This window comes from Dreissena polymorpha, chromosome 4 (genome assembly GCF_020536995.1).
Source record: "Dreissena polymorpha isolate Duluth1 chromosome 4, UMN_Dpol_1.0, whole genome shotgun sequence".
Taxonomy (NCBI): domain Eukaryota; kingdom Metazoa; phylum Mollusca; class Bivalvia; order Myida; family Dreissenidae; genus Dreissena; species Dreissena polymorpha.
Window position 1 is genome coordinate 31857425 of NC_068358.1, and position 12824 is coordinate 31870248.

Consider the following 12824-nt stretch of genomic DNA (forward strand, 5'->3'; position numbering starts at 1 on the left):
AGCATATATATACTAATTAAAATAAGTTTCACATGTATGGATTTATATCTTTTTCTATAAATAATATGTGCATACGAAAGATACATTAATTGCCGAATTTCATAATGTATATTACATGTATTATGCAGATTAAGCAAATACAGGTGTGTGAAACAATATTTATATAAGGTGTACAATTGATAATGTAGTTGTAAGGGATCTGTAAATGTTTTGACAAGTGACAAGTTTTTCAATTCTACTTCTGTTTTATGGTAGTTTTGTATATGTCAAATGTTTGCTTCATGCTATTTACGTTAGCGTATCATTAAGTGTATTGAACTTTGTGACAAACGTAGAAATGTGTTTCTCCCATATCTCAATTTTTTTTAATAAAATGGTGACGGTTGTCGTTTGTATGTTTGTACGACGAAGAGAGAAAATCAAAGCGCTGAAGGCACTGAAGTTGTTCGCTATTGTATAATCTTAGAAGCAACTCAGTTTTCAAAATTAGGTTATAGCTTTTTATATCGCAAGTTTGAAATGAACACAACCCGTTCAAATTTATAAAGAGTGTGTCTTAAAGCACTTGTCGAGATGTGTTGTGTTTTTTTTTTCAAATCATTAATATAAATGATAATTTAAGCTTCATTTTGGGAAAACAGGGCTTAATGCATATGTATTAATTGTCATCCAAGTACCAGAGACTCTCTTTAAACGAAAAACACCATAAAATCATAAAGTGTCGTCCTTGATTAGCTTGTTGTGCGCATTGTAAACGCTAATCAGTGCACAGGCTAATCTTATTCGACATGCATTAAGCCCCGTTTTCCCTGAAAGCAGCCAATATGTACAGATTTCAATGATAAACTGGCCTATATCGTCGCCCAAGCTGTTAAACACTAGACTGGCCAATGTCGTCTTACAAGCTTTTATACACTATTGATTACATTAACACACTTCAGTGTACCAGTGGTGAATTATAAACAGGCAGATGCGGTGGTTATCGTTCCTAGCGTAGTAGAGCAGACGCTATCGTAGTTAACAGCAGACTGACTTACAAAACTCGCTCTACATTAGTTGTTAGCTATCGCTCAAAACTAAAAATTATCTAAACAGAATGTTAACTTAAAGCTATCATTGACAGTGATAAATACCCCTGCATACCGCTTCGACAAAGATAAGAACATTGATGCAATGCTGTTTTGAAATCATTAAATGCATGGTAACATTTTAGAGCCGATAACCCAAATTTTAAGTATTAAGTTCTTGGTTTAAATTTCAAGTATAACCGTGACTTAAAAGGAAGCCACACAGGCGACATACCATTTTCTTTAGGAAAACCTTTATTGCAGAATGATTAAGGAATATAGCCATGTTATATAGCGGACTAGTGATATTTTAAATATACCCTGCTTTATTTTGACATTTACAACTATAGTGTGGCGTCGACTTTAAAGGTAGCAACATAGCTGTTGTGCACATCACAACGAATGGTGTACTCGTTCATTTGTTGACAGTTATTCAAAAACATTCATTACATTTGGGTGTTACAATCCGCACAAGCTTTCATTTGACAATTAAGCACTGTATTTTTATCTTTTACCTGAAAATTCAACCTTGACCCTCATAGAAGCAATATAGCTATTTATGTTGTTTAACGCGATACACCATCACTAAAGGTGATTAGTTATGCCATTTTCAAATCCTTCAATGCATGGTACGGTTTTGGTTCGCACAATATAAAGAAGTGAAACTCCAGCTGCTGGAGCAGTATTGAAATCTTATTACGAACAATTAGTTGGTCCTTTATTTATGGCAAGTGACCGATTGCCGAAACAGTACAAAACAGCACAATACAGCACAATACAAAACAACATAAACACAAATAAGAATAAAGCTGGGGTCACCGCCTTGGAACGGTCAATGCAACGCATTGGGGGTTTAAACCTGGTTATAGAGCGCTCAACCTCACACTTGGCCCAGCAATAGTCATAATACATTTAAGTGTAAATAAAATTTAACGTCATTGTAACTAAAATTAACCAATAATAAAAGGGAATTAAAACGCATTCAATTTAATTACTATTTAATTACTCAATTGCATTGAAGATACAAGAGTAACAGAGTTACAACTTTTTGACGAACGATCAAATAAAACTATTAACAATGGTCAACTACATTCCTTCTTTATAGAAGCCATATTTGTACATGAAAACCATGTACTCAAGTATTTGACCTGAAAATGAGACTTTAACACTGAAAGTTGCCAAATGATTGGTGCGTGCAACACACATTGTTATATTAATGACCATATATGTCCAGTGTTATTAATGGCAAATCCTTAACACAGGTGGAAATAACAATAATATATAAAATCATGAGAGAAATGAGAGAAAAATTTACAAATAGCCAGGACAAAATCCCCACCCTCTGATATTGGAATCATAACAAGGTCATTAATTAGAATTTATCATAGACCTGTCTTCGCGGGCCGCAGAAATGTCACAAATAGCTTTAATCCAAAGCATCCATTGCTCCTTTTTTTGGCAAATGAATAACTTTTAAAAACAATTACTTCAAAGAAATCTGTCCAGCCGTTTACTCACAGTCGGGCGAACACCAAGCCATATTTTGAGCACATTTGTCCATCCGAATAAATCTTGGATGTACTTTCAAACAATATTTTTGAGATTTATTCCCTTAATCGATAGCTTGCGTCCTATTCCTTTAAAACAACGAGGCATGTCATATAATGGATTCATATGCAACCACTTATGCCTAAAAACTAATTCCAAAAGTTTATATTTTCTTGCAACAACTGTTTTAACCCTCAATTTGATTTAATTGAAAATGAAAGTAGCAATTGCTCTTGAACCCGGCTAAGCAGTGAATTACTTTGTCTGAGCCAGGCACAAAATCATCCAATCAACAACAACAACGACGCTTTGACAAATGTTAATAAATGTTAATAAATTAAAAATACTTACCTTTGACAAATTTACTGTAGCTGAGAAATTTAACTCATTCTATACAACATTTGCTTCTATACTTGTTGAGAAACTTCCAAAAAGTTTTAATAAATATGGCAAGAATTTTGTAAGTAATTACTACGCTACTAAAGGTGTTGTGCCAAACAGTTTTTCATTTTCCATTGTGTCTGAAAATACAATTTTAAAGCAAACACATAAATTAATTGCTAATAAGGCCTTAGGTTTGGATGGCATTCCTGCTAGATTTGTTAGGGATAGTGCTTCTGACATATCTTGTCCCCTTGCTCATATTGTTAACTTGTCAATCATACAGGGTTCTGTTCCTGATGACCTCAAGTCAGCGAGAGTTATTCCCCTCTATAAGAAAAGTGTTAAGACTGAGGTTGAAAACTACAGACCGGTTTCGATCTTAAGTATCATCTCAAAGATCCTTGAAAGAGTAATTTATGACCAAGTTGAAGGTTACTTGAATGACAAAAAGCTCCTGTATAGCTATCAATCAGGATTTAGGCGTGGCTACTCTACAGACACCTGCCTTACCCATTTATCTGATTATATTCGTTTTAAGATGGATGAAGGTAAGATGGTTGGTATGATATTGTTAGACCTACAGAAGGCCTTCGATACCGTCAATCATAGTATTTTAATCATGAAACTTGAGGCTATTGGTCTCCATAGTGACGCAGTCAGGTGGTTTACCTCCTATCTCTCCGATCGCCATCAGGTTGTTGACGTATCGGGTACTATGTCCTCCGAGGCCTCCATCTCAGGTGGTGTTCCTCAGGGCTCCATTTTAGGTCCCCTTTTATTTTTAATTTATGTGAATGATATGGCCGCTGTGGTAAGAAATAAAATTTTACTTTATGCTGATGATACTGGCATCCTGGTAGCTGGTAAACACATTTCAGAAATTGAATCCATTCTTTCTAACGATCTTGAACTTATAAGTGAGTGGTTAGTGGAAAATAAACTTTCCCTACATCTTGGTAAAACAGAATTTATATTGTTTGGCTCAAAGCCCAAACTAAGGTCAAATCCTCAGTTAAATGTCTCTTGCAATGATGTGTCAATTACTCCATCAAGTTCTGTTAAGTACCTGGGTGCTATATTGGACCAGTTCCTGTCTGGTAAAACCATTGCTAGGTCAATTATTACAAAGGCAAACTCAAGATTAAAGTTCCTATACAGAAATAGTAAGTTCTTAACATTGCACACCAGAAAACTCCTTGTCATGTCTCTTATACAGTGCCACTTTGACTATGCCTGCTCTTTTTGGTACCCTGGTCTTATTCAGTCACTTAAACATAGGCTTCAAACTACACAAAACAATATGATTAGGTTTGTTCTGAATATGGATAACAGATCACATGTTGGTCAAGAACAGTTTTCACATTTAGGTTGGCTGCCTGTTTCAAAACGAGTAGAACAGATCATACTTTGTCATGTACATAAGATTAAAAATGGCCTTGCACCAGAGTATATGGGTGAGAATTTTAAGCCAGTGTCTGGCGTACATAATCGTTGTACTAGGTCTAATATGGTAGCTCAGCCAGAATCTGATCATTTTGCTGAAAATGTTACATTTGAAGACTCTGGTCGTTTTTTTCCAAACCAAGAGTAGGAAGTTTTGGTTCTAAAACATTTACATATAATGGTATCTGTTTATGGAACAATCTTCCTCAAAACATCAGGGATGTACCTAAACCTAACAATTTCAAGGGTGCCATCAAGAAACAGTTTTTAGAGTCTTTATAGCTTTTAATAGTATAATTTTTATTATGAATTTTATGTTCTGTTAAAATACTGTGATACATTTTTAAGTCTTATGATCAATAAGATGCAAGGATCTCATAATTATGCTTAAACTTATAGTATGCTACAAAGTGTGTTTATTAACTACATATGCAGTGTGTAACTTTCTTATGCAACTTCTGTGATAATAATGAACATGTGATTATATTTGTTCATTCTTAATCAGTAATATACTTTATTAAAGAGTACATATTGTGATACATATACATTATTAAATATCTAATACATGACTGTTTCATGGTTACTGCCACCAATATCAAGGACCACAATGGAAATAAGTGAAAATCATTTTTCTCTTTTTTGTGTTATCCTTGGTATTGTGTGTGCATTCCATGGTTTGCTATTTATATTGCTGTGATAATATTTTTATATTGTCTGCATTATGTAGTAACTATGTAATGTTCATATGTTTACCAAATAAAATCAATCAATCACCCAAGTATTTTTTTTAAAAGGTTATTCAATTGCCCATAAGAGGACCAATGGATGCTTTGGATTAAAGCTATTTTTGACATTTTTGCGGCCCGCGAAGACATGTCTATGATAAATTCTAGTTAATGACCTTGTTATGATTCCAATATCACAGAGGGGGGATTTTTTTCATGACTCTTTGTCAATTTTTCTCTCATTAAACATGATTTTCTATATTAATTTGAACATATTGGGCTCCTAGGCTCATATACTATCCAGGGTACGTTACTTCCAACTGTGATCCTTAAATGCCGTCAAATTTCATCATATAGCTACATTTACAATCGTCAACAGCATTTTAAGCGTAGGTAATGTTTAAATTTCTTTATCCGGCATTTTTTCGTTCGTCGAGATGCTACCCTACATTACATTGTCGCGTATATTCACTAGACCCGTGTATGCCACAATGTGGTTTTATGCTTATCCTGTTTTACTCTGTGGACACTGACGTTTCTGTCAAATAAGTATCCTATTGAAATATTCCGCTGTTCACCTTGCTGAAGACAATGAACTTCCCCAAGGACATGTAACCATGAAACAAGAAAACGGAGTTGTCGAACTTAACACCTTTTATAGAAGATACTATTTAAATACATGTTAACAAAGGTCGGGGTTTCTCATTCGAACATAATTATGATCATTAGTGTACATATCTATAAATATCTATATCTCTATATATTTACTTGTTTGGTATATTTTTAGTTTGCAAAAAACTAAAGTTCATACCTTTTGTTGTTCCTAAGAAATCAGCATAAATGTCAGTTACAATAGTTTAAAGTGGGGCTGAATAGGAATATGGTTCAGCGTAAACGTATGTACGAAAAGATAACTGCGTGTAGAGAAAAAGAATCATCTCAACTTGTGAGTTAAAAATGTATCTTTTTTTAAAATTAATATAAGTTTTAAGTTTTAAATACAGTTTAAACGGTTTTACTGATTTTTTACCTTGGGCATGAAACTGTTGTAATAGCATTTCCATATCGAAATACGCTTGTGGCATAGTTCGTGCTTTCATTTTGATGCGATTTTTTATTAGTAATTTCAGCCCAATGTGTAGTGAAATTAATGTAATAATATATACAAATTACTGAGGTACTAAAATAAGTAAACATGTAAATAAATAAACATTATGTTGATCTGGAATAATAAGAATAATGTGAGAAAGACAATAAAACAAAATATTTGCATACTTTAGTTTTCACTTGTAGCACGATCAAACCACTCCAGTGAGTGTTTCAGAAGAGTCAGAGGGTCATTGACAAAGGATGTCATTTGCGACTTTATAGGAAATGTGATATTTTTATGTGATACAAATACAAAACCGATGTTTAATTTTAAACTTCACATATTTCGAAGATTTTTTAATATTTTGAGCACATACCTATACAATGTCATGCTTAAACGTACTTAAGTAAGCAGAAACTGAAATATTATGTTAATAAATTCATGTTTTGTCTTGACAACTAATTCAAAAGGTCAAAAGAAAGTATCCAGAAGGTAAGTATTTCTGAGATTAAAACCAAGACAATCGCATAAGCATCAATACGTCAAGTTGAAACTTCATACGTAGATCGATCTCATTTACGAGGAAGGGGTGGAGTTTGCAGTGCACATGGTCCATAGAGTTTGTTCCCATATTTATGTGTTGAACTTTGTTTAATTGTATGCTTCAATGTTTCCGGAGCTTATCTCTCGAACAATAAGAGGTACCAACTTGAAACTTTTAAGTTTTCGACCTTTGTTAATTCTTATACTTATGGAGTGCACATGGATCATGACTCAGATTCTATATGTTTAAGATATTGCCCTTTGTTAAGTGTATACAACAGAGCATATCTCCAAACCTATAAAAGGTTTCAACCTGAAAATTTAATTCCATGGGCTTGCCATTAAAGGTATAACTCGTGTTTTTATGTTTATATGGTTATCGACCTTTTCTCATTCTTATATTCCCATATACAAGGTAAAGGTTTGATACTGGAATCAAAAAGGATCATCATGTAGTGGCTCGTAAGTACTTTTCATTAAATCATGACCAATAGACTACAACTTGTAGATGTTCAAATAGGTTATATATACTTGTCTCTGAAATCCCAAGGTCAACAGGTTTAATGTTTGGTATTTACTATTAAATGTGAATTATGTTTCTTGACAAAGTCTCTGCTTTTTAAATCATGCTCTTATGGTACCAACTGGTCACGCCCCATGGTTCATTGTTCACAGTAACAACTTGCTACATATCGTTACATGCAGCCAAGGAGAGTATTCGACAATACAGTGAAACTCTAAGTATGCTTTTCTGGAGCATATCTTTAAATCTATCATAGGTATCAACTTGAAACTTAAAGGGCAGATAGAACTCAGTTGGGAATAGTGCATGGAACAAGTACCGGGCCTGTTGCTTCCATATGCTCAGAATTATGCATTTTTGCATTTTTTATGTGCAATGTTTCTCTATGCCATATATTAAAAACGATTAAATGTTAAAAGAAAGCACACTTGACATTTAGTGATATCGAGATTTCATTCCTCATAATTGCAGTACATACGTACTTTATATAAGAATACTTAATTTAAGAATTAGAATTTAAAAAATTAATATCCTTCGAGACTGTTACAAAATTGTCACTTTAACATTCGCGATAGAAATTAACCACTTTTTAGCTGACAAGCGTTTGAAAAAAGACAAAAACTTTCCTTGCCGGTTAAAATTGCATCCTGTTTTAGAACATTTTCTAAGTGATCTCCTAACCGGAATCGTATAATGAGTATAGGCCATAGACGCATGCATGCTAAGGCATGTGTTGTTGTTGTTGAACTACTCTCTGTTGTAAGTAATGTTTCAAGTGAATCTTATGGCCGCACAACGTGTTTTAAATAAAAAGGTTGTCCGTCTTATAACTTCAACGCCTATTAAAACTATAAGAACTCGCATCATGTTAAAAATAACTGCACCACTGCAAACTCTTTTTTTAATATCATAAATCAGTTCATAAGAAATAGTATTATTTTTTTCCTTTAAGGGATCCTTTAAATTTATTTGGCGGCAAATAAACTGATTAAGAGAATCAACTTCCCGATAAATATTTCAATTTTGATTATCCATCTTAATATGTGAACAAAGTCGAAATATTATCGTTAACAGAATATCATTAAATGATTATTTTAAAAACATAGCAAGATTAATTTTTAAAGTGTTCATTACGACAATTGTTTTCATCAAGCTTTCAAGTTCACTTGAATTTACGGCACACTTGTTACCAGGAAGAAATTAAATAGCCATTAAATCAATTAAGCCCACTCAAATTCTTATTTTTTTGCGAAGCAGATTCAATTGTATATGAGGAAGTATTAAACTGACTTCATTCTGTTGGAAAAAGCTATTAACCAATATGCCTATTTTTTTAAACGTTCAGATATCTCACGTAATCTGACAACGATTAAAATGTTGAACTCGAACTATTTAAGAGAGTTGTGGACCATCGGATTCTTAGTGTGCATTTTACCAATATCATCTAGTAAGTATTAATGTAATTCTAAATATTAGGTTTCAATTGAGTTTTTGTAAAATATTACTGATTGTTAACAAAAAAAATAATTTAAAAACATATGTAACACATTTCTGGTCTTGACTTAAAGCTCGATCTAAGAATAGTTCGTTTCTGTCAGTGATTATACATTCAAGTGTGTTGATAAACATTTCGGCAGTTATAATTTTATTATTTCAGAAAATTTAATTTTAAATCAATTTTAAGGCGAACATATCTGGAATTTAATTACCTTTTTGCTTGTTTTTGTCCTCTGTGTACACGTTTAAGCATAAGTGTATACCACGTTTGAATATCAGAATGCGTCATGTGCTCATCTTAATAAACTTATCTTGAAAACAATATAAATCACACGAAATACTTCAATTATTACTTATAGTCTTTTTTATGATAAATGATTTGATCCAATTGATCCAAAACATAAAATATATTCTATCTTTGAATGATTAAGTATTTGATCCAATACAACTAATTTGAATAAGAGCAAAGCAGTTTTGCATACAACATAACCTAGCGCGAATCTCGATGAAATAGACTAAAAGTTGATGTAGCCTTAATTATGCATGCAATATTTACCAAAACACATTTCGTTAACATAGAAGTATTAATTTTTAAGAACAATTTTTTGTGAAAAATTCCCAATTTTCATATTAAGACGGTTACTGCGATTCCTGGGGATATTGTTCGAAGAACTGTGGAGGCGGAAGCCGTGAAAGAACATGCTACTATGGCTTATTTAATTGGAATGAAAGAACGGAGAGAGAAAGCTGCAATACGTTTTGCTACAATGGGGGAACATACTACGGCTACAGGTGTCACTGCTCATCTTGAAGATATGGACGCTGTTGTACCTGTGAGTCATTTCGACTTATACTCTATTTCATCAATATATATAGTTATATATTTCACTCATTCAATAATTTCCGCATTTTTACATGAAATGATTGTACAGAAATAAAAATTAACAATATTCAAAAGTACTACGCATGCAAGTTATTGCCAGGCATTGTGTTTATTGCAAAAGAAAAAAAAAGTTATATTAAATATCCGATGAATATTACTTTAGTGCAAACCTATGTATGTCAAGCATAGTATTCTGATTCTGGTATGATATTAAATTGTACTATAATTATTTATTGATTATAAAGATTGCCAACACATCTGGATCGACAATTGTGTAGAGCAAAAGCAGGAAGGTGGCGGAAGTCCAGACGGCATCCGATGCACCGTGTGTTATCCACCCTACCAGCCTGCAGGTTACAACCGGGGATGTGGTACAGTTTTGCTTGCTCTTACAATGGTTTGGAAGTGTTATCTTTTTGGCATATATGTACTTATTTCAAGGGTGAAAGGAATGCATCACATTTCCAAATTCCACAGTATTCAATATTTGATGCATTATATTGAATTATCTCATTCCTTACAATGAATTTCTACTACATGTACCTACGATTGAATGTTTATCAGTATGAGATGCTATGATACGAGTACATATACGGATTATCAGAACAGATACGAGTTGTTCATTTTATTGTAAACTCTTCGCATATAACATATGTATGCATGCTAAATCAGCATAATTAGACTCATTATAAGTTAATATACATCAGCAATGCACATTGATGACTGATTATTATACATAAACGTGCCTTACAGACTTTAAAGATTTTTATATATCCATAGCGCGAGTACCATGTAGTGACCGAAATGGCACACGTGTGTCGAAAAAAGAAATGAAGCCAGATGTACGTGTAAGATCGGATATGAACTCGCTAGAAACGGATATTCCTGCATCGGTGAGACTTAACATCTGAAATTGAAGAACAGCTCCCAAACATACTCCGAGCCAATGTGAACTTTATAAGCATAAATAAGTAACTTAAACCATGTTACAATGTGCGAACTCGGTTTTTGTCGTAGATTCGTTTAACGAGATAAATGAAAACATAAGGTAAGTAAGTATATTCTTATCTATATTTAAACCGGATTCCACGACAAACACGTTGGTATTTATAATAATGTTGCTTTAATTTATTAATAGGTAAATATCAGTTTGAAGTAAAAGTAGTCGGGCTATAACAAACGATGCATGTCGAGTATTGTTCGTGTTCTAAAAACGATTGGGCGTGTCGACATTTAACATACCAACTAGCAATTATGAAAAAGCAAAAGGTGGATAACGACTAATGTTTACCCATCAGGACCACAACACGACACATACATCTCTAGTTCTTGTGCACATAATTTAGCTCGTTGGCGCATCGGTTGTATCAGAACGACAGATAAGCGCGCCGATACGACAATTAAGATATATTTGTCGCCCTTTCGTGTGTACACACACTTAGCGGAAGTCGCGATCTATAACGCTTGTTACACGTTAACAGTGTTAAACACTCAGTTATGATGTCAATATAAAACCTGCCAAGGATAAAAAATATCCATATAATAGTGTGGCGATTGCATCGGAAATAGTATACTTAATTTTCAGTACTTTTCAATAAAGAACAACAATTTTAAAAAGTATTATATACCAACATTTATATCTGAATTACAGAGAAAAAAACAAGTTTATATATATAAAGAAATATGTATCTAAAAAAGTAACGTCATTCGACATTAAACGAAGATTTAAATTACGACGTAACATTACAAATTAAACAAATTAAGAAAAGAAACATATTGCCGAAACTACAACAATTTAAAAACTGTCTTAAATCATAACATCGTGGAAAACTAGCATTTATTGGTTATTAAAAGACAAAAATAAAACTTGGATTGATATGTATTTGCTCAGATTTAAACGGTGTTACGCTTGCTGGCATTTTCGGCTATTAACTTGCATAAATTATAGGGGCTCTTTCAACAATTATTCAAATACATTTTTCCTTTTCTGTTTTCAGACATAAACGAATGCGCTGTTTCGAATGGCAACTGTTCTCACACCTGCAAGAATACACAAGGGTCATATCGATGCAAATGTCCGTCAGGCTTTGAACTCGAAACCAACAATAACACTTGCATTGGTAGGTGTTTGCCAAATCAGATTTAGACAGTTGTTTTATGATTTTATTATCGATTTCGAATCCTTGTTTCATTGTGTTGTCTTAGACATTAACGAATGCGATGTTTCGGATGGGAGTTGTTCGCACAGCTGCAATAACACAAAGAGTCCTATCAATTAAAGTGTCATTCAGGCCTCCCACTAAAAAACTTAAAACTTGCACTAATATGTGTTTTCTGCATCATATGTGAACTGTTTATTTAACTGACGAGATTGTGAAATAAAGTACATATAAAACTAAACATTATAAAAAGAAACAAATATTTAAATTCAATTTGCATGTTCTGTCTTCAGATATAAACGAATGCGCTGTTTCGAATGGCAACTGTTCCTACACCTGCCAGAATACACAAGGGTCATATCGATGCAGTTGTCCGTCAGGCTTTCAACTCGAAAAAAGGAATGAAACTTGCATGAGTAGGTTTTTGTAGAATCATATGTAAACGGTTAATTTATTGCTTTCTAGATCAATTAATAACTTGCATACATTATAAGGTCTTATAAACAAACATAATAAATTCTTATAAACAAAACCTCAAATACGTTTTAGGTCACCATCGAAAATAAGCTTTCTCGACTTCGTCCGATTTCGTTAAATACCTGAAACATTATCTACTACTTCCTTCAATTTGACGCCATACATTGTGATTCAACCTGACTTAGCGACCACCTTAGAACAACGGTCACCTTGCGGTAATAACCAACGGTTTTGAGTTCCAATGCATATAAATTAATAGCATTTATCGGAAAGACGAACCGTTGGTTATTACCTCAATGCACAACTCTTTTCTATAAGTTATTTCTTGTTTATATCACGATTTGTAATCTATAGTCCATCATTGTTTCACGAAAAACATAAACAAATATAATTCGTGACGTCAACACACCTAAACCATATAAATTATGTTGGCTGAATTCACAAAATTTAGGGAATAATCAATGTGCCGTCATACGCATGGCTAC